This window comes from Schistocerca piceifrons, chromosome 3 (assembly GCF_021461385.2).
Source record: "Schistocerca piceifrons isolate TAMUIC-IGC-003096 chromosome 3, iqSchPice1.1, whole genome shotgun sequence".
NCBI classification, from domain to species: Eukaryota; Metazoa; Arthropoda; class Insecta; order Orthoptera; family Acrididae; genus Schistocerca; species Schistocerca piceifrons.
The window spans coordinates 882,484,907-882,508,894 of NC_060140.1; the positions used below are offsets into that span (position 1 = coordinate 882,484,907).

General features: G+C 44.4%; 1 non-coding gene across 1 annotated transcript; it reads left to right on the plus strand.

Annotated features, from left to right (window-relative positions):
• Positions 1–203: 203 nt before the first annotated feature.
• Trnai-uau lies at positions 204–278 on the plus strand. Its single transcript has one exon. It is a non-coding gene; the product is annotated as a tRNA-Ile (tRNA).
• The last annotated feature ends 23,710 nt before the right edge of the window (positions 279–23,988 follow it).

The following is a 23,988-nucleotide window of genomic DNA, read 5'->3' on the forward strand; positions in this document are numbered from 1 at the left end:
AATCAGCCATTGACCTTCTTCTTCTCTGCTGGATGCACACGCATTGCCCGAACTCTTACGGGACTCGGTAAGATTGTCTGCCGCGAGTAAAGAGTGTAATGGGCAGGGGTACTACGAATGTAGTGTGTGGACATTAAGTTGGGAATGTGCGTCTCACGGGGAGCGTGCAAGGGATAAATCTCTGCAGTCGCACTATCCTCCGTGCCCTCGGTGGCTCAGATGGATAGAGCATCTGCCATATAAGCAGGAGATCCCAGGTTCGAGTCCCGGTCGGGGCACACATTTTCAACTGTCCCCCGATGATGTATATCAACTCCTGTCGACAGCTTCGGGTCTTGATTTAATTATCATTCCGAAAACTGAAGCATCCAGAAAACATGGTACAATGAAAGTGTACAGGGGTTGGATAAAAACATGGGAACAACGCGGAAAACGCCTGCTTGAACGTAAGTGTAGGTGCCAGCCAAACATGCAGGTTGCGCTGCTGTATTTTACCACGAACGGCAACTGTTCAATGCTCTCGACATGTTCAAATGTCAGTCGCCGTACGAACCGTGCTCTGTGTAGTTGTGAGTGCACTACGTCGGAGCTATGTTAATTCGAACGTGAGCACGGTTGTTGGTGCGCGAATGGTGGGGTGCTTCAGTAAACAATATAGACGATGTGTTTGGTGTTTCAAGAGGCACCCCATCGAATATTTATACCGCATACATGGAAAGCTGAAAAACATCATCCGCTATGTCACAACATGGAGGAAACTTTGTCTTCAGTATGAGATTTTCATTCTGCGGCGGAGTGTGCGCTGATATGAAACTTCCTGGTGGATTAAAACTGTGTGCCAAGAGCACTTGCCCGCGAAAGGCAAAGGTCCCGAGTTCGAGTCTCGGTCCGGCACACAGTTTTAATCTGCCAGGAAGTTTTGTAATCAGTGATCGTGACATATAATCATCGAAGACAATTGTTACGAAAAATAAGAAAACGACAGCTGAAAAGTTACTACAGACCTAAATGTTGCACTCGCGAACCCTGTCAGTGTCAAAATAACACGAAGGGAATTCCATCAGCAGCGCACTGCAGAGCAAGCTGGAAGTCCAAAACCACTCATCAGTGATGCAAATACCCGGTGGTAGGAAAGTTACGCTGAAGCAATGGGAAAAACTCATTTGGACGACTGCTCCAATTTTTCGTTGAGTTCATGTTCCAAATGTGGTGGGGAGTCGGTGAAGATTTGGGCAGCCATAACGTGGTAATCCATGGGCCTCATGATTGCTGTACAAGGTCACATTACTGCCAAGGACTACGTGACCATTTTGGCTATCATTTCCATCCCGTGGTATATGTTTGCTCCCCAGTGATGATGCTGTGTTGGAAGTCGACAGAGCCCCTGTTCACACAGCTCGCATCGACCAGGTCTGGTTCTATGACTACCAGGATGAATCGTCGCATTTTCCCCGGCCAACACAGTCACCAGGTCTCAATACTATTGAAACTTTGTAATCTACTTTGGCGAGATTGGTGTATGATAGCTATCTATCTGCATTATCGTTACCTGAGCACTCCGTCTTCAGACCACAAGTGGCGCATCGGGTCCATCCGACCGCCGTATCATACTCAGATGAGGACGCGGAAAAGAGGGGTGTGTGGTCAGAACACCGCTCTCCCGGTCGTTATGATGATTTTCTTTGACCGGAGCCGCTACTATTCGGTCAAGCAGCTCCTCAATTGGCATCACGAGGCTGAGTGCACCCAGAAAAATGGCGGCCCGGGTGGTCACCGATCCAAGTGCCGGCCACGCCCGACAGCGCTTAACTTCGGTGATCTGATGGGAACCCGTGTATCCACTATGGCAAGGCCGTTGCCAATCGTTACCTGAGCTCGCAATTATTTTGCAGGAATAATGGTACAGGGTACTCTTGAAAATCATATAGAACATGTATTTATCAATCCCGAGAGGACTGGAAGCTGTTTTGAATGCCAACGGGTTCCCTACACCGTATTAAGCATGGTAAGGTATTGTGTTTTTGGTGTGTCCATATTTTTTTCATCGCCTGTAATTTCGTATACGTACACTCCATTGACGTGTATGGTTAGAACTCCAATTTTCTGTGACAGATGGAACAGCCACCATAATTGCATTAAGTATTGTTCGTGGCTGATGTAATTACCAGGCCTGAAGTGCATATCAAGGACAAGATGTTCAGCATCACTGTGGAAGACACGGAAACTCTGCGTATTTGTTTGAGACAGCGTTATCAGCGCCTTGTAGAGTTTGTAAGCAACCCCATTAATGTGTCTTCATTTGGTCAGGCTGGTCGAATGTGCAATGTCCAGGTTTTTGAAGCATGAAGCGACAGTGGCCTCATGCTGGACTGCATGGGAACATGAGGGTAGGCATACTCATCGTGAACCAAGGATCCCCATGTTGTGCACAAAGCACACTCTAACCTCTTCACATCAGCGCCTGCCATCCGAGAACCAGTAACATTCTGTGTCATCCCGCACCATTTGTTGAAGGCTGGCAGCTGCCGGACTAGGGAATTATCGTCCCACCCACAGGCTACTGTTAACATCACAACACGGTCAACTCCGTTTGTACTAGTGCAGTGTCCAGGAAGCATAGTCTGCTGATTAATGTCGTCGTACTGTATTCGGCGATAAAATACCCTGAATGGCCAACGTTGACTAGTATGGCGACCTCGAAGGAGGCCCCATTCTTTCAGTTTTTGAGATAGCCATTGTGATGTTACTCCTGACGTCTGGTGTCGAGAGTCATCGTATGTGACTGTAAGTCACGCTTCTGAGGGAACTTTGACTGGATAACGGTACGTCACGGACGTGGTGCCAGTATTTCGGTGCCAGTTTTCAACAGAACTATGCTCATCCAAATGCGCCACGTGTCTCTACGAACTGTGCGCTTGTGGCCAGGAAGATCCCCAGCCTGTACGTCATAAAACATGTGTAGGTGCAGCTCGGACGTCAAGTCCGTCCTACTGCCAGTATCTAGAGTATCAAAGACCAGTTACAACAATTGTGGCCAGCTTGGCCCAGGAGAGGATACAGCGGCTTTATGGCACCCTTTCCAACCTCATTACTGCATGCATCCGAGCCAGTGAGATTGCAGCCTTATAGTGGTAAGAGTGCTCACACTGCGAAGCTCTTTGTAGATTTGACGCCGTTTTGTAATACACTACTGGCCATTAAAATTGCTACACCAAGAAGAAATGCAGATGATAAACGGGTATTCATTGGACAAATATATTATACTAGAACTGACATGTGATTACATTTTCACGCAATTTGGGTGCATAGATCCTAAGAAATCAGTACCCAGAACAACCACCTCTGGCCGTAATAACGGCCTTGATACGCCTGGGCATTGAGTCAAACAAAGCTTGGATGGCGTGTACAGGTACAGCTGCCCATGCAGCTTCAACACGATACCACAGTTCATCAAGAGTAGTGATTGGCGTATTGTGACGAGCCAGTTGCACGGTCACCATTGACCAGGCGTTTTCAATTGGTGAGAGATCTGCAGAATGTGCTGGCCAGTGCAGCAGTCGAAGATTTTCTGTATCCAGAAAGGCCCGTACAGGACCATCAACATGCGGTCGTGCATTATCCTGCTGAAATGTAGGGTTTCTCAGGGACAGAATGAAGCGTAGAGCCACTGGTCGTAACACATCTGAAATGTAACGTCCACTGTTCAAAGTGCCGTCAATGCGAACAAGAGGTGACCGAGACGTATAATCAATGGCACCCCATACCATCACACCAGGTGATACGCCAGTATGGCGATGACGAATACACGCTTCCAATGTGCGTTCACCGCGATGTCTCCAAACACGGATGCGACCGTCATGATGCTGTAAACAGAACCTGGATTCATCCGCAAAAATGACGTTTTGCCATTCGTGCACCCAGGTTCGTCGTTGAGTACACCATCGTAGGCGCTCCTGTCTGTGATGCAGCGTGAAGGGTAACCGCAGCCATGGACTCCGAGCTGATAGTCCATACTGCTGCAAACGTCGTCGAACTGTTCGTGCAGATGGTTGTTGTCTTACAAACGTCCCCATCTGTTATGGCAGGGATCGATACGTGGCTGCAGGATCCGTTACAGCCATGCGGATAAGATGCCTGTCGTCTCGACTGCTAGTGATACGAGGCCGTTGGGATCCAGCACGGCGTTTCGTATTACCCTCCTGAACCCACCGATTCCATATCTTGCTAACAGTCATTGGATCTCGACCAACGCGAGCACCAATGTCGCGATACGATAAACCGCAATCGCGATAGGCTACAATCCAACCTTTATCAAAGTCGGAAACGTGATGGTACGCATTTCTGCTCCTTACACGAGGCATCACAACAATGTTTCACCAGGCAACGCCGGTCAACTGCTGTTTGCATATGAGAAATCGGTTGGAAACTTTCCTCGTGTCAGCACGTTGTAGGTGTCGCCACCGGCGCCAACCTTGTGTGAATGCTCTGAAAAGCTAATCATTTGCATATCACAGAATCTTCTTCCTGTCGGTTAAATTTCGCGTCCGTAGCACGTCATCTTCGTGGTGTAGCAATTTTAATGGCCAGTAGTGTAAGTGTGATAATTCCACATGCCCTCTCAACCCGAGATGTTTCATTTCGTTTCATTCACCTCTTCTGGGTGCTTCACTTTTCTTTTCATGCAATGAATATAAACGACAAAATGAATAACGTCGAGAACTCCGTGAGACATCGTGAGATATTGTTGTTGTCTAGAGGAAAACAGCAATGGCATAGTGGTATAACGTACAGCAGAAAGATCTGCAGAGAATCGACGACTACAGTGAATGTCAGGTACCCTGAACTTAAATAAATGTAACGTATTTTGCATAAATATGCAAAGAGATCAATTACGATTCGACGATAAATGACGATAAATTGCTGGAAGCAGCGATAACCCTAAAGTACTACGAAGTAATTGTCCGCAGCGACCGAAATTGTGATGACCAGATTAATCTACTTGTAAGAAAAACAGATGCCATGCTGTGATTTATTGGAAGAATCCTAAAGAAATTCAACTCATCTTCGCAAAAAAGGTGGCTTAGTAAACATTCTTCTGACTACGTCTAAAGTATTGCTCGTCAGTCTGGTAATTTTAACAGGCAGAATCTGTAGCAGAGAGTAAGCTAGAAGGCGTTGCGGAAATGCTCAACAAAGCCGCGTGGCACATGTTTCAACAGAGACGTTGTATATCGTGGAATGCTTTATTGTTAAAATTCAGAGACCGTGTAACTTACAGCTCTGTTTCGTATGCCTCTGCCTCGTCCAATTTCTTCTTTCGTCCTCTTTCTGTAATTACTGAATGTGGTGAACCGTTGTTAAATAACTTACGCAACAGTGTAGAATTTGCTTTTCATTCTCTTCATCTTTATTAACACTAAATTTGATTTGATGATCAGCCTTTCAGGATGAATGTGCATCAGTATCGTAATGCAGACCGGTATGCCACACCAATCAGAAGAAGTTTCAAAAAGGTCAGAAGTGGCAATGGTCAACGTAATAACTGAACATCTTCATGGCGATTGGCAACTGTTCCACGACTGAAGGAAAATTACATGGCGCTCCTCAGCCACGACTAGTTGACATGTTACTTTACACAGCAATTACTAATCGCTAACGGCTGCTTTGTGCAAAACCCATTTTTACTGTAGCACGTATTACAGAAGTTACAAATAGGTAAAACACTGCGCTATTACATTTTAGGTACTAACAAAAAAGAAATAAAAATTGAAAGCTACACAGAGACAATGAGCAGTGAAGGAAATTTCTTAACCGAAGTCTGAGTAATTGGTAAAAGACAAAATAATAGCTGCTACTTTATTAGAGGAATGTTTTAATTCAAACACAGATTCCTGAAGTTTGACAACAGTTTTCTTGATAGTGAAATTCTCTAATTCCAATAATTAATAAAATAAATTAATAAAGTAACAGGTTATTTCAGTAGAAGTATACATTTTTTAAAACACAAAAATTAGACTACAAAATTAGGAATAGCACGGGATTTTGAAAAGAATTGCGTCATAAGGTTGGAATATTCTGGAAAACCAAAATTTTTAATACGTGTTGTTGCTGTGGTCTTCAGTCCAGAGAGTGGTTTGATGCAGCTCTCCATGCTACTCTATCCTGTACAAGTTTCTTCATCTCTGAGTAACTACTGAAACCTACATCCTTCTGAATCTGCTTATTGCATTCATCTCTTGGTCTCCCTCTATGATTTTTAGCCCTCACGCTTCCCTCCAACACGATATTGGTGATCCCTTGATGTCCTACCAACCGATCCCATCTTTTAGTCAGGTTGTGCCACAAATTTGTCTTCTCGCCAGTTCTACTCAATACCTGCTCATTAGTTATGTGATCTACCCATATAATCTGCAGCATTCTTCTGTAGCACCACATTTCGAAAGCTTCTATTCTTGTCCAAACTATTTATCGTCCATGTTTCACTTACATAGTAGAAGAAGACTTCCAGAAAGGACTTCCTGACACTTGAATCTACACTAGATATTAACAAATTTCTCTTCTTGAGAAACGCTTTCCTTGCCATTGCCAGTCTACATTTCATATCCTCTCTTCTTCGATCATCATCAGTTATTTTGCTCCCCAAATAGCAAAGCTCATCTACTACTTTAAGTGTCTCATTTTCTAATCTAATTCTCTCAGCATCACCTGATTTAATTCGACTACATTCCTTTAACCTCGTTTTGCTTTTGTTGATGTGCATCTTACATTCTCCTTTAAAGACACCTTCCATTCGGTTCTAGTGCTCTTCCAGGTCCTTTGCTGTGAAAATCATAACTGATATAAAATCTTTACTATCTGAATTCCATTCTGACAACAAAATAGTTAACATTTGTAATTAATTATGTCTGTGATTGGCAGGATTAAGCTTTGTACCACCATATTAATGCTTTGTCTCTCACAGTGCTTGTTTTGCATGTAATATTTTCTGTAGTTTAGTTGTGTACGTGATGAGCCAGGCTGGCTTCAAATGGCTCTGAGCACTATGGGACTTAACACCAGAGGTCATCAGTCCCCTAAAACTTAGAACTACTTAAATCTAACTAACCTAAGGACATCACACACATCCAAGCCCGAACCTGCGACGGTAGCGGTCGCGGGGCTCCAGACTGTAGCGCCTAGAACCGCTCGGCCACCCGGGCCGGCGCCAGGCTGGGTGCAGTGGCCCAACTGACTCGGTGTTAGGACTGATCCCGCTGGAGGTTTCAGAGGAAAGTGCGGGGGGGGGGGGGGGGAGGGGGACAAGCTGACAGCTCAGGGCAGCTATCAGCCAGCGACCCGGACTCTGTTATTGCATTCCTGCAGTTCGTTGTATAATGCGTGCTGCATGGTAGGGGTCCAGGGCGTGTCAAACGCCTGCACTTTGAAGAGTAAAAAGTTTTTACAAGGAGTGCCATCTGCAATAACATTCTTCAAAGGAACCTTATTTTATGCCGAGGTGTCGCCTTCCAAGAATGTTGGTCGAGGGGAATTCGAAGGCAGACAAACATCTCGGCGTTCCGTGAGAAGCAACAGACCTGTATTGTGGACATGGATTCTTTTTTTTTTTTAAGTCGCCGATGTAGCGTCACCTAAAAAGGACTTGCAATACGGCGGCCGAAATCCCCCGAGCGGGGCTTCCCGGCCAACAATGCCATACAACCATTTCATTTACATGTAAGAGGGCTTCTCACTGGCTAATCTAAAAATAAAATAACAGAGTAGGAGATGCCGGGACGCCAGTTTTCGAGAAATGTAAATATGGGGACGAGCGTTTTGTCTATAGTAGCAAATGCATCTAAGGAGTAGGAGAGTTGTTTAAGAACTGCATGTATGAGTATGTGACGAGTGGTTAATGCTGGAGAACTTTTGCTATGAAAGTAGGTAGTTGTCTTGTTAGCAAAAACCATTGGGCAACATTTTGCAGAGCGTTTTTCATTGGCACACACGGATTGCGTGGGCTTGTAGTGAGGAGTAGGAAGCTAGAATGAACGATCTTCACTCAGGTCGAGGTGAAGGAGACTTCTTCTAGGGACTGTGAATAGATTATTTGGTTGAGAGACTTCATCTGGATATAGGAGTGCACAGTTTCACGGCGATATGTACTAATAAATGTTTCTCAGGCTTCCCGCCGAGTCAATTGGCTTAAAATCCACGAGCTTTCGCCGAGTACTCCTCCGCCATTGTCAAGTGGTGACAGTCTGCTGCCGTCCTTATATAGCCGCGCTGCCTTCCGTGACGTCACTGGTACCCGCTCCGGCACCAAATATGGTAATGTTTGCATTTTGCGGCCGGGTCCCACGCTGTGGTTAGCTGCAGGCCGCCGTCTTTATTGAGCGTGTTGTCACACAGTTTTATTTCGATCACTTCTTTTATTATGCTATCCCAAAAACTGTTAGTCCATGTGATAATAGAAGGATATCTCGTCGAATGCGCTATGATGACCGTTTTCTAACGCATGCTCTGCTACCGCTGATTTCTCTGGGTACCGTAGAGGTAAACATCTCTCGTGTTCTACACAGTGCTGTTCAATGGCAAGCACAGTCTGTCCGAAATACAACCGCCCACACCCACATGGTATTTTATACACTCCTGGCGTTCTGAGGCCTACGTCGTCTTTCACAGGCCTGAAGAGTTGTCAAATTTTTGCTGGAGCCCTGAAGACCGAATCGATTTTATGCCTCTTTAGGAGCCGGCTTATCTTTCCTGTTATTGAACCACAGAAGGGCAAGAACGCAAACTTCTACGAGTCCTCCATGGAGTCTTTCCGCTTGCGTGTTTTCGGAAAGATAGCTTGCGAAATCTGACGGTTGTTGTAGCCGTTTTCCTTGAATATTTTCCGTAAGTGGCTCAGTTCCTTCGGCAAGTTTTCAGAATCTGAGACGGTTTCGGCTCGATGCACTAAGGTCCTTAGAACAGAACTTTCCTGCGACGGATGGTAATAGCTGTTAGCGTGCACATATCGGTCTGCGTGGGTGGGTTTCCGGTAAACGCTGTGACTGAGACACCCAGCTGCTTTGCGGCGGACGAGGACATCAAGGAACGGCAAGGCACAATCTGCCTCCATCTCCATCGTGAACTTGATGTCATGGATGTTGTTCAAAAAATGATTTCAAATGGTTCTGCGCACTATGGGACTCAACTGCTGAGGTCATAAGTCCCCTAAAACTTAGAATTACTAAAACCTAACTAACCTGAGGACAACACAAACATCCATGCCCGAGGCAGGATTCGAACCTGCGACCGTAGCGGTCGCGCGGTTCCAGACTGTAGCGCCAGAACCGCTCGGCCACCAGCGGCCGGCATGGATGTTGTTGATGTGGTCCAAGAAGTACTTGGCCGAAAGCTCGTGGATTTTAAACCACCTGACGGGGCTGGTAGGCCGTAAAACCTTTATTAGTATTGACATCTGGAGATTGACAGAGTTTGCAGCAGACCGTGACGCTCGCTGAGCTCCACACAACTGAGTGCTGAATACGGTGAGAACTTGGAGGGGCGCGACCAGGATGTGAGACTTACCGTGCATTTGTAGGGCTGTTAGGATTACTTCATTCTCCCAGTCCTATACTCTCCTCGAGTGAAGGTTCATTAATGACTCCTCTGGCAATGTTAGTTACATTTGTAGTTTTTCATTCTTCTGGGAGGTTTAGTCAATCATTGTGTGACCACCACATATTTATCTTCCCATAATTCACATTTAGGTTATTTTCTTGTCCCATTCACCTAAATTCTTCAGTCTTTGCTGGGGCAAGTAAGTGTTAGATTAGTACTGTTCCATGTCAACAATTGTTAATTTTCTTATTCTCTGCATCTCTTGTGATCGAACAGACCCTGTAATGTGCCTGGGAGAAGGTTCATCAAATCACTTTCACAGTGGAATGAAATTTTCACTCTGCAGCGGAGTTTGCGCTGATATGAAACTTCCTGGCAGATTAAAACTGTGTGCCGGACCGAGACTCGAACTTGGGACCTTTGCCTCTCGCGGGCAAGTGCTCTACCAACTGAGCTACCCAAGCACGACTAACGCCCCGACCTCACAGCCTTACTTCCGCCAGTACTTCGTCTCCTACTTTCCAAACTTCACAGAAGCTCTCCTGCTAGTTCGAGTCTCGGTCCGGCACACAGTTTTAATCTGGCAGGAAGTTTCACTTTCACACTAATTCTCTATTATTCCACTCTCGAACAGCGCGCGAAAAAAGGGAACACCTATATTTTTCCGTGCGACCTCTGATTTCCCTTTTTATTATGATGATCGTTTCTCACTATGTAGGTTGTCGTTAACAAAATTTTTTTGCATTCGGAGGAGAGAGTTGGTGATTGAAATTTCATGAGAAGATCCCAACGCAACGAGAAGCGCCCTTGTTTTAATTATGCCCATCCCAAATCCTGTCCGTCACACTCTCTACCCTATTTCTCGATAATACAAAACGTGCGGCCCTTCTTTGAACTTTCTCGATGCACTCCGTTCACTTCATCTGGTGAGGACCCCACATCGCGCAGAAGAACTCCAAAAAGAGGACAGTCAAGCGTAGGAAAGACAGTGTCTTTAGTTGAGCTGTTGCATCTTCTAAGTGTTCTGCCAATAAAAAGCAGGCTTTGGTTCGTCTCTCACAACATATTAGCTGTGTTCTTTGCAATTTAAGTTATTACTAATTGTAATTCCTAGATATTTAGTTGAATTTGCGGCCTTTAGATTTGATTTTTTTACCGTGTAACCCAAGTTTAACGGATTCCTTTTAGCACTCATGTGGATGACCTTACACTTCCATTATTTAGGGTCAATTCCTAATTTTCGTACTACGTAGATATCGAAATCGTTTTGCAATTGGTTTTTATCTTATGATGACTTTACTAGTCAGCATCATCTGCAACAACCTAAGACGGCTGCTCGGATTGTCTCCTAAATCGTTTATATGGATAAGGAACAGCAGAGGGTCTATAATATACCTTGGGGAACGCCAGAAATCACTTCTGTTTTACTCTATGAGCTTCCGTCAGTTGCTACGAACTGTGACCTCTCTGACAGCAAATCACGAATCCAATCGCATAACAGAGACGATATTCCATAAGCACGCAATTTGATTACAAGCCACTTGTGAGGTACGGTGTCAGAAGCCTTCTGGAAATCTAGAAATGCCGAATCAATTTGAAATCCCTTGATAGCACTCGACACTTCATGTGTTGAAAGAGCTAGTTAATGATTTTTTTTTTTAATCTGTGTTGGCTATGTGCGAACAGATCGTTCTCTTCAAGGTAATTCATCATGTTCGGACGCAATATATGTTCCAAAACCGTGGTGAATATCAGCGTTAATGATGTGGGTCTGTAATATAGTGAGTTATTCCTTCTGCCTTTCTTGAATATTGGTATAACCTGAGCAACTTTCCAGTCTTTAGGTAAGGATCCTTCATCGAGCGAGCTGTTGTATATGATTGTTAAGGATGGAGCTTTTGCATCAGAATAATGTGAAAGGAACCTAATTGGTATATAATCTGGACCGCAAGATTTGCTTTTATTAAGTGATTTGAGTGCTTCACTGCTCCGAGGATATCTGTTTCTAAGTTGCCCTTGTTGGCCGCTGTACTTGTTTAGTATTCTGGCATTTCTACTTCGTCTTCCTTGGTGAAGGAATTTCTGACGGTTGTGTTTAGCAACTCTATTTCAGCAGCACTGTCATCGACGAAGTTTCCACTGCTATCGCTCAGGGAAGACATTTCTTGTGTGTTACCGCTAGCATACTTACGTAACACCAGGCTTGGACTTCCTGCCAGGTTTCCAGACAAAGTTTCGTTGTGGAAATTATTATTAGCATCTCACATTGAAGTCCGCGCTAAATTTCGACCTTCTGGTTTGATGCTCAATATTATCTCCGGATGCTAAGAGGTCAAGTGTGCTTCCACAACCGTTTACTATTCGAGTGGCTGGCTCTGAGCACTATGGGACTTAAAATCTGTGGTCATCAGTCCCCTAGAACGTATAACTACTTAAACCTAACTCACCTAAGGACATCACACACATCCATGTGTTGTGGACTGGCAAGACAGCCAATCCACTATGACAGGAAGCCGAAAGGCACGCGTTTAAGCTCACGCAGGCTGGCGTGAGGTCTGGAAAATGACAAGGAATTGAGACTAGCAAAAAAGGTACATAGCTTCTGGAATACTTAACTTTAATCTATAATTGGTGAACATCGGTCTGACGGTACATGCATCACAAGATAAACAGCAAATGGTAATGGCGCCTTGCTAGGTTGCAGCAAATGACGTAGCTGAAGGCTACGCTAACTGTTGTCTCGGCAAATGAGAACGTATTTTGTCAGTGAACCATCGCTAGCAAAGTCGGTTGTACAACTGGGGCTAGTGCTAGGAAGTCTCTCTAGACCTGCCGTGTGGCGGCGCTCGGTCTGCAATCACTGATAGTGGCGACACGTGGGTCCGACGTATACTACCGGACCGCGGCCGATTTAAAGGCTACCACCTAGCAAGTGTGGTGTCTGGCGGTGACACCACACCATGCCCGACGCAGGATTCGAACCTGTGACCGTAGCGGTCACGCGGTTCCAGACTGAAGCGCCTAGAACCGAACGGCCACACCGGCCGGCTATTCGAGTGGGCTCATGAACTAACTGTTCGAAATAATTTTCACCGAATTCCTTTAGCACAATTTCTGATGATGTTTTATGCGTACCTCCGGATTTAAATCTGAATTTTCGCCAACATAATGAGGGTAAATTGAAGTCATCAGCAACTATAATTGTAAGAGTCGGGTACGTGTTTGAAATTAGATAATTTGTGATTCATGATCTTAGTATGGAACTTGTAAAAACAGAGATTAATGTGGACAACTGTTTCATTTCATAGTTAGACGATCAGATTGTTTGTTATCTTTTGTGAGTTACAACACCAGGGGCCATCTCAGTCTTATTAGTTACCCGTTGCGCCACACCTGTTTTTATTAAATGCCTATCTGTCAGTCCCATCAAGGTGCATCATTCTGACATTGAAAGGGGTATATCTAAAGGTCAGCTGCACTTTCACAGAAAGAACTGGAGACACCTGCATAGAATTTTGGTTAATCTGGAAATTCTGATCCGCAGTTAGAACATATCGCATAAAGTTTGAAATCTTGTGCATTCATTGGTTGTAATTTCAGATCTGAATATTTTGCGTAATTGAGATGAAATTTGTAATAAATACTAATAACAACTTTGATAATTACTAGAAATTCAGGAAAAATAAAGTTAATTGACTTTTGCATGTAATTAACGAAAATAATTTTCTTGTAGCCTTCTTGTGATTCAGCACTGGTTAGTACTGGTCCAGTCTGATATTTTGATAGTGTTATCATCTGCACTGTACCTTTGGGGGTGTAATTATTTCAGTGATTTTAGAGATTACTAATCTCATTTTGGATGTGGGATAGCTGTTCGAGTGTTAGCTGTGTTTCAGCAGTAAAAATTTGTAGAGTTGCTTGGGATCGCCTTTGACACGGCCGATAGCTAGGTGTTTAACTAGAATGATTGTAGTGTAACAAGATAAATGTACCCTGAAGAGCGTAGATAGAGGTGTTAACATGGAGAGTCAACGGTGAATTGATGAGCCAGATAGCTCTAGAACGTTGCAGGTAGTTGGTTTATGAAAGAAAGACACGTGGAGGCCGGCCTACAGAAACACAAAACAGTGGGGACAGTTTAGGGCCCAGTTCGACAGTTAATGGGGTCCGCCACGAGGCCCGACAGGAAACGTCAGAACCTATTGCTACAGTAAATGAGGAGATGACATCCAGTAACATGGGTCGTGAGTCGACCTCGCCTCTACTTCTTGCGTCTCACTGGCCTGCCATGAAATCGTTTACACAAGATATGAAGAAAAGTAATCATGAGCAAGACAGAAAGAATGATGAACTAAAGCAAATAACGTAAGAAAATAAAAGAAGGATCAATTTACACGCAGATTCAAATAAATTGTTGCGCAAAGTAAACAAATCCAGGACAATTTGGTAAAGAAAATTGATGTTCAGAAGCGAGAATTTAATGACAAGTTAAGTCATCTGTGAAAGAGGCACAAGGGGGTCATTGAAGAATTAAGAAAAGAGGTCGCAGTTGTGTGAATGAATCTCGAATCAATAGGCACATGGCAGGACAATCCACAGTTGGAGAGTCAAGTAGCAACCAGGTTGAAACGATACGCGATGGAATAACAGGTGCAGTGATTTTTTTTTTAAATGTTATGGGACTGAACTGCTAAGGTCATCAGTCCCTAAGCTTACACACTACCTAACCTAGATTATCCTAAGGACAAACACACACACCCATGCCCGAGGGAGGGCTCCAACCTCCGCCGGGACCAGCCGCTGCAGCGATGTTGTTCGTCAATACCATCTACGTTGGATCAGCGGCGGTATGATGAAAGAAGGGACAATGGTGGATTTCTAGAGTGAATGGCGGTAATAGAGATTCACAACTCTAATATCCAGCATAACAAGCAGAGCGATGAGCAGAATGCCAGGCTGAGAAATTCACTGGTAACAGCAGCTGTGGGCAGGGATGCTGAGTGTACGAAAGTGCCCAGAACACTATCATCGATTTCCATGAGCTACAGAGTAGGTTACAGGAGAAGAAAGTAAAGAACTGAGTTGTGATTATTCTGTAATTAACGTAAATATTAATGGTAGATTGGTACCATGTGTGCTGGTTTGAGGGAGCCAGATATTAGTGATTGTCAAAGAATTATATGAGGCATGTGACAAGCAAAATTTACAGTAGGCATTTAAAATGCGTGAAATGAGAGTGCATGGTAGTGTGAGCAACAAAAGTGCAGAGGTTAAAAAGCAAGTCAGGGCCGAAACCGAATGTCAATCGCATAAGTGCAACACAAACTTTTTGGTTATCAAAATCTTGTTGTGAAAGTAATTTTAGGAATAGACTACTTAAAACAATATCAAATAGTTTTTCACCTGAAGCAAACGGCTGCCAAGTGGATAATCAATAGGTCAAAGTAAAATTCAGAGATCATCACGGGTATCAGTTGAAGTCAGATTCAGTTCATTAGGACCCTTGGTTACTAGCGATGATGATCCCAACATGTTAGGTCGCGATGATGAATACTGGACATGCAAAAAGGAGCTAGAAGAAGCCCCATTTGCAGTCATGGGCAATGAGACTAACGAGAATGAAGGATGGAGGTACACTACTGGCACATTAAAATTGCTACACCACGAGAATGACGTGCTACGGAGGCGAAATTTAACCGACAGGAAGAAGATGCTGTGATGTGCAAATGATTAGCTTTTCAGAGCATTCACACAAGGTTGGCGCCGGTGACGACACCTATAACGTGCTGACTTGAGGAAAGCTTCCAACCGATTTCTCATTCACAAACAGCAGTTGACCGGCGTCGCCTGGTGAAACGTTGTTGTCATGCCTCGTGTAAGGAGGAGAAATGCTTACCATCACGTTTCCGATTTTGATAAAGGTCGCATTGCAGCCTATCGCGATTACGGTTTATCGTATCGCTACATTGGTGCTCGCATTGGTCGAGATCCAATGACTGTTACCAGGATATGGAATCGGTGGGTTCAGGAGGGTAACACGGAACGCCTTGCTGGATCCCAACGGCCTCGTATCACTAGCAGTCGAGATGAGAGGCATCTTATCCGCATGCCTGTAACGGATCGTACAGCCACGTCTCGATCCCTGAGTCAACAGATGGGGACGTTTGCAAAACAACAACTATCTGCACGAACAGTTCGACGACGTTTGTAGCAGCACGGACTATCAGCTCGGGTACCATGGCTGCGGTTACACTTGACACTGCATCACACACAGGAGCGCCTGTGATGGTGTACTCAACGACGAATCTGGGTGCACGAATGGCAAAACGTCATTTTTTCGGATGAATGTAGGTTCTGCTTACAGCATCATGATGGTCGCATCCGTGTTTGGCGACAGCATGGTGAACGCACATTGGAAGCGTGTATTCGTCTTCGCCATACTGGCGTATCACCCAGTGTGATGGTATGGGGTGCCATTGGTGACACGTCTCGGTCACCTCTTGTTCGCATTGACGGCACTTTGAACAGTGGACGTTACATTTCAGATGTGTTACGACTCGTGGCTCTACCCTTCATACGTTCTCTGCGAAACCCTACATTTCAGCAGGATAATGCACGACCGCATGTTGCAGGTCCTATACGGGCCTTTCTGGATAAATAAAATGTTCGACTGCTGCCCTGGCCAGCATATTCTCCAGATGTCTCACCAATTGAAATCGTCTGGTCAATGGTGGCCGAGCAGTGGCTCGTCACAATACGCCAGTCACAACTCTTGATGAACTGTGGTATCGTGTTGAAGCTGCATGGGCAGCTGTACCTGTACACGCCATCCAAACTCTGTTTGACTCAATGCCCAGGCGTATCACGGCCGTTATTACGACCAGAGGTGGTTGTTCTGGGATCTATGCACCCAAATTGCGTGAAAATGTAATCACATGTCAGTTCTAGTATAATATATTTGTCCAATGAATACCCGTTTACCATCTGCATTTCTTCTTGGTGTAGCAATTTTAATGGCCAGTAGTGTATATGAGTAATGGTGCAGCAGAATTCGAGGAGGAGCGAGATTGTGTACTTTATCAATCATCAGTCTCTGTGTCTGATGTAATTACGAATACGGTAGCCTGAGTGAGTGATGGAGGTGATGAGGACGATTATGAAGATTATAATGCAGACTGGGAAGATATAGTCACCAGTAAGTCAGATTCTGAAGACGGTGAATTAGTGGGTGCAACATCATCGATGACAGTGGTCCGAATTTTGATATCGTCAACCCTTGATGCGCTTGAGGCCACATCTGATAAGGACAAGAAGTGAACCGTGGACCGATTCGGATAGTGACAAATTCGTGTCAGGATGGCAAAAGGATTTACAATGAGAGGGAGTAAGGGAATTCCGGCGCCGTTGTTTAGGGAGGGGTATTTCTTTCGAAGAACCGGGGAATGTGGCAGTAAGGGCGACCCCTGAGGAATCAGTTTGAAGAAGAAGGACTGGAGTAGATGGATGTTGCTGGTCACTAGTGCAAGGAAACTGTTCGTTTATTAATGTGGTAATGAATAATATTTTCCGTGTATATAGATTTTCTCTTTATGTTAGACCGTTAATGTGAGTCGATCAAGTATTAATGACAGTGTGCATGGAAAACGAATGTGCGTATTGGTCCAACTGCTTAAACAAACCTAATAAGTTGGATAATGAGACACAGTAAGGCATTCGGACTGTTGTAATTAATTCGGGTGGTTAAATTTGTTGTCAGGAACAAGGTAATTTCAAATTTGTGGAGGTGCTCACAGAAGTGTAGGTACACTTGCAACAGGTTCTTTTATACCTACTGTGTGCCTTACTGGGAGAGAAAAGTGATACATTATAGCGTTGTCGAACTTGAGACACAATGAATAGTAAGCCAAAAGGGAAACATATGAAGAACATTAAGACGTTCAAAGAATAAGGCTTGTATAGTTATAGGCTTGTATAGTTATAGGCTTGTATTGTCGAAGTTATAGGCGCCGGCACCTGTCTCTAGGCCACTGCTTCAGCAGCAAACACGACTTTGTAGGCTGACGGACCAAAAAAGTCGGAACGTCTCGCAATGTTGTTTGTTATTCAGTAATCGCGATTGATTGCAAAGATCGCACTGTGAAGGAGATGGAGCTATCTGCTGCGTAGAAAGGACTTGTCTCCTAAAAATGCAATCTTAGTTGCCTCGTTGGATGACGCTTTCGGACACGGGTTTCCATCGACAGTTTATTTTTCTCCTGGAACCCTAAATTGTCTCCAATTATATACTGAAGTCGAAAAACCGTGTCTGAAATCATCGTCCACCAAAGCAACAGAGCATTGCATTCATAGGAGACAAGGTCCTCCTATGCAACAGCTAACCCTGTCTTCTCCACTGGCGATCGCGGCAGTTAGTCGCAATCGCTGAATATCTAACAACATTGCGGAGACGGGCCGCCCACGGTCCTTCAGCTTACAAAGTTATGTTTGGTGTAGAATTGGTGGCCTACTGGCAGGCGTCGACGCCTGTGACTTCGACGGTCTGTAACGTTGTTGGTGACGTCCCTGGTCACAGTTTCCTATCCTCAAGTTGTTCCTCATGACACCCTCTACTACCCCCCGAAGTTTGGCGCAACATTTCTGGGACCCTGTGTATGAGATAACGTGAGCGTTATTGATGATATTTTTGAGGTCATGTGAACTGGTTAGTGAAAGGAAGGGATTAATGGAGCCACTTGCGAGGAATGCTCTGAGCGAAGGCGTAGCGAATTTATGTTGTTGTACTAATGCAAGGTTAGAACTAGGCGGTTTGTGAGGTCAGTGGCAAAATCATTTGTTACTTACATGTGTGTCTGGTCACTTTGTTGCCAGTAAGAGCATCTACATTTCGACGTAAGGCGACTCAGCAGTAAAGAAAGTGGGAATGACTTGTGGAATCCAAATCTTTTAGGTACAATGAGGGAGGACATTGATTAAAACGTATGCCAACGTGAAAAGTAGACAAGCACACAAAGATGAACTCCCGGACGTGAGAACTGATTAAACAGAAGGTTATCAGTAGAAATCGTTTTAGAAGTAATCTACGTCTACATCTATACGGTTACTTTGCAATTCACACTTAAGTGCCTGGCAGTGGGTTCATCGAACCATTTTCATACTACTTCTTTACCATTCTATTCTCGAATGGCGCTTGGGAAAAAGGAGCACCTAAATCTTTCCGTTCGAGCTCTGATTTCTCTTATTTTATTATGATGATCATTTCTCCCTATGTAGGTGGGTGTCAACAAACTATTTACGCATTCGGAAGAGAAGGTTAGTGATTGAAATTTCGTAAATAGATCTCGCCGCAAATAAATCCGCCTTTGTTTCAGTGACTGCCACCCCAACAAGCGTATCATATCAGTGACACTCTCTCCCCTATTACGCGATAACACGAAGCGAGCTGCCCTTCTTTGTACTTTTTCGATGTCCTCCGTCAATCCTACCCGGTAAGAATCCCATACCGCGCAGCAATATTCCAGCAGAGGACGGACAAGTGTAATTCAGCCTGTCTCTTTAGTGGGTTTGTCGCATTTTTAAGTGTTCTGCCAACAAAGCGCAGTCTTTGTTTCGCCTTTCCCACAATTTTATCTGTGTGGTCTTTCCAGTTTTAGTTGCTCGTAATTGTAATTCCTAGGTATTTAGTCGAACTGACAGCCCTTAGATTTGTGCGATTTATCGTACACCCAAAAATTTATCTGATTGCTTTTAGTACCCATGTGGATAACCTCGCACTTTTCTTTGTTTAGTATTAATTGCTACTTTTCGCACCATACAGAAATTCTCTCTAGGTTATTTTGAAATTGGAATTGATCGTCTGATGATTCTACTAGACGGTAAATTACAGCGTCATCTGCAAAAAATCTATGGGGGCTGCTCAGATTATCACCTAGATCATTTATATAAATCAGGAACAGCAGAGGGCCTATGACATCACCTTGCGGAACGCCAGATATCACTTCTGTTCTGCTCGATGATTTACAGTCCATTACTACGAACTGTGACCTCTCTGAGAGGAAATCACGAATCTAGTCACACAACTGAGACGTTACTCCACATGCACGCAATTTGATTAATAGTCGCTTGTGAGGAACGGTATCAAAAGCCTTCTGGAAATCTAGGTATATGGAATCGATCTGAGCTCCCTTGTCGACAGCACTCATTACTTCATAGGAATAAAGAGCTAGCAGTGTTGCACAAGAACGATATTTTGTGAATCCGTGTTGGTTATGTATCAATAAGTCATTTTCTTCATGGTGATTCATGATGTTCGAGTATAGTATGTGCTCCAAAATCCCACTGCAAATTGAGGTAAGTGATATGGGTCTGTAATTCAATGCGTTACTCTTATTTCTTTTCTTGAATATTGGTGTGACCTGTGCTGCTTTCCAGTCTTTAGGAACAGACCTTCCGTCAAGTGAGCGGTTGTAGTCTATGTGATTGCTAAGAAAGGCGCTGTTGTGTCGGCATACTCTAAGAGGAACCTCATTGGTATACCATTTGTCATATTCTCGAGAAATTAGAAACAACGGTGAACGGTACAAGCAAGGACCCTAGAAATTACAGACTAATATTCCTAACGTCTGTCTGCTCGATGAACGGCAGCAGGAAGATTCCGTAGTCCTAGATTTCCGGAAAGCACACCTCACCATGTCCCGCTCCAGAGTATTAACGAAAGTCCGAGTAAATAGGGTAGATTCTCAGATACGAGGGTTGTCCAGAAGGTAAGTGCCTTTCGGTCACGAAATGGAAACCAGTGGGAAAATCCGGAAAGCTTTTGCGCATGTGTTGGGCAGTGTGTGTGTGTAGTATGCCCGTCGATCGTGTCGCGTCGCTCTTTTCAGTTTTGAGTGAACAGTGAGCACGTGAAGATGCGTAGGGAATAGCGTCTCCCGCCATGTATGAGGTCCTGGTTAGAGATTTCGCCTGTGTCATGCAGCCCTCATAACACAACTGTCGAGCAGTTCCTTCTTCTTGCCAGTTATCGGCCGCACACTGCAAAGGCAATGAAGACGCTCCTGCAGCGCTTCCGATGAGAAGTGTCTGGTCAGAAACAATACAGTCCGTAATTGGCTCCCCCTGAGTCTCATCTCTGCTCACAAGAACCGCAGGCTACGAAGACACAATTTTTCCACAGACAACGAGCTGCAGACCAGTGCAGATAATTGGCCAAAAGCGCAGGCGGATGCTTTCTATGACGAGGATATTGGAAAGTTCATACAACACTACGACAAGACTCGAAGTTGGAGCGACGACTATGTAGACAAGTAGGTGGAAGGTGTATCTCTCTGTGGCAAATAAAACGTTTCTGATTTTCACTGCCGTTTTCATATCCCGACCGATCGGAACTTAATTTCTGGACAATCCTAGTATCTGAGTGGCTCGAAGACTTGTTAAGTGAACCAAATACGTTGTCTGGATGGCGATTATTTAATAGAGGTAAAATTGTCGTCAAGAGTGCCACAGGGAAGTGTGATACATAAAGCATAAGGTGGATAGTATGAGCAACACGAAGCTGTAGTGTATGGGTAAGTGCCGTCATTGAGAGACTGGAGCGCGACGCAGGATGGCTAGGACAGATTTTCTATTCGATGTGATGGATGGCTGTTTGCCCTAAATGTGGAGAAACGTAAGTTAATGCAGATAAGTAGGAAAAACAATTATTTCAAAAATGGTTCAAATGGCTCTGAGCACTATGGGACTTAACATCTGAGGGCATCAGTCCCCTAGAACTTAGAACTACTTAAACCTAACTAACCTAAGGACATCACACACATCCATGTCCGAGGCAGGATTCCAACCTGCGACCGTAGTGGTAGCGCGGTTCCAGACTGAAGCGCCTAGAACCGCTCGGCCACTAGGGCGGCCCCAATTAATTAATGTTAGAATGCATTATTAGCAGTTTGCTACCTGACACAGTCACGTCATTTAAAGATGTACACGTTATGATGCAAAGGAACATGATATTTAAGGAGCACGTAAAGTTGCTAGCAGGGAAGGCAAATGATCGATTTCGATTTATTGGGAGAAATCTACGAAAATTTAGCTCATCTATAAACCAGACCGCATATAGCAAGTTACTACGGCCCGGTCTTGCGAGCTACTCGAGTGTTTGAGATCCCCACAAGGTCGGAATAGAGGGAGACATCGAACCAATTCAGAAATCTGCTGCTAGATTCATTACTGGTAGGTTCCATCAACATCTTAGTATTGCCTAAATGCTCTGTGAACTCAGATGGGATGTTCTTTTCGCGAAACACTACTCATAGATAAAATTTTTGAAACCATTATCAGCGATCTTATATTCAAACGATGCTCCATGGAAGTCCACCTGCCGTTCTGGAGTCTCAAGGATTGGAACGGATCACTCCGATTAAAAGAAATTTGCGTTCAAGACTGTTTCTTAATTATCACTACTCATATAGTTTACAGTATGTAAATTTGCGACAGACTGCAGAACAATTCTACTGTCACCAACGTACATCTCGCGTAAGGTCCGCGAAGGCAGGATGAGCGAAATCAGGATTGAAATGGAGGCATACGGATAGTTGTCTTTCTCTCGCTCCTCTTGCAAATGGAACAGAAAAAGGGAATGACTATCGGTGCTACAATGTACCCTCTACCATGCACAGGTCAGTGACTTCCGGAGTAGGTATGTGGATGTAAATGTATAAGTCTACACAGTAGTACAAAGGCACCGACTTACCACAGCGTCACTCGCCGTACGGTGGAATCAGTTTCTATAAATCATCTGCGAACATCGAAACCATTTATATTTAGATAGCTTACGGGAATGCTACGGGACGGTATCTTCGACAAGCCGCTATTTCGACAGGTGAACACTGCGTCATTTTCACGGCAAAATCGCCACGAGATGACCGTGCACGAAAATTTAGATCTCCAGTAGGTAGGCCGTTGCCGATCGACAACCTTAATACGGCATACACGAAAAAATGTTAAAATGTGTGTGAAATCTTATGGGACTTAACTGCTAAGGTCATCAGTCCCTAAGCTTACACACTACTTAATCTAAATTATCCTAAGGACAAACACACACACACACCCATGTCCGAGGGAGGACTCGAACCTCCGGTGGGATCAGCCGCACAGACGGCATACACGGAAAGACAACACACACGCACATACACAAACTGTAAACAGCTAGCGCCATCACACAACGACAGATGGCCAATGTTACGAGTTATCGATAGTGAATACTAACCACTAACGGGAGAGCAAGTAGCATGAACTCTGTCCCCCTACTGTTTGACCGTTTGGAGAACAGGATTACAAGCAGAAGTGAACATATAAATAGAAACGGAGGTTTTGCTTAAATTGTGCTTGGAATCCTGCTCACTCCCTGGTCACACAGCAGAGGGATGGAGTTAACACTACTTGCTAACCGGTTGCAGTTAATATTCTCTATCGATGACTTCTGACGTTGGCCACCTTTGGATGCGTGGAGGCGCCAGTTGTTTACGGTGTGTGTGTGTGTGTATGTGTGTGTGTGTGTGTGTGTTTCTTTCAGTCCCGGGGTGTCATATAAGGTATCTCCAGGTTTAATCCTTTTCTCGGGCGCGTACGCAGTTGAACCTTTTTCTGGCTTGTGGTATCATGTGCGATGCACACCATGTTTGCCAGGGCTCCTTGTTCGTTCTTTAGCCGAGCGCGACAGGGTGGCAACACTGACAGCATATTTCTGATTCTGCATCTGCACGGCATGTCACAGCGAAATAAAGGTGAAGACATATTTGTTTGTAATTACGGGTGTTTTCACACACTTTAATAATTTGTTAAATCTGTATAGACATTCCTTTGTAAACGGCTAACTGTAAATTAATATTATAACGAATTTATAACCTTTAAAACCTGGGTGGGATATATGATACCTCAGAACTTAATTCTAACGTTGTTCGCCTCATTGAAGTTCTTTGTTTTTCGCTTGATTCCTAGCCTTGGCTGCAATGTTCATGCTTGGACGAAGGCTGCATAGGCCTTACCTTTGTGCGGCGTGAGCAGTGCAAATTGTTCCTTTGCTTCACACTGACAGGAACTGCCTTAGCGCATTCCACAACAAATTAAATTAAATTAGGACAAGTAATGTTAACTTAGTACTGATCCACGGTAATGTAAAGAAAAGCTAAAATTCCTTGAAAAGAGTTGCTATGGTAGCTTTGTTTAAGCCATAAAGGGGCTCTCATGCTGCGAGTACGCGGGTTACGGACCGCGGAGTCCAGGGCTGTGTTTGACATTATTTTCACTTACTGGTGTCAAACTCCTTCTATTTCCTTTCCTGTCGGCCTCTCTTGGCCAGCTGTTGTTTTTTCAATTCCAATGGTGTTAGGTTTCGAGGCCCAAGGGAGT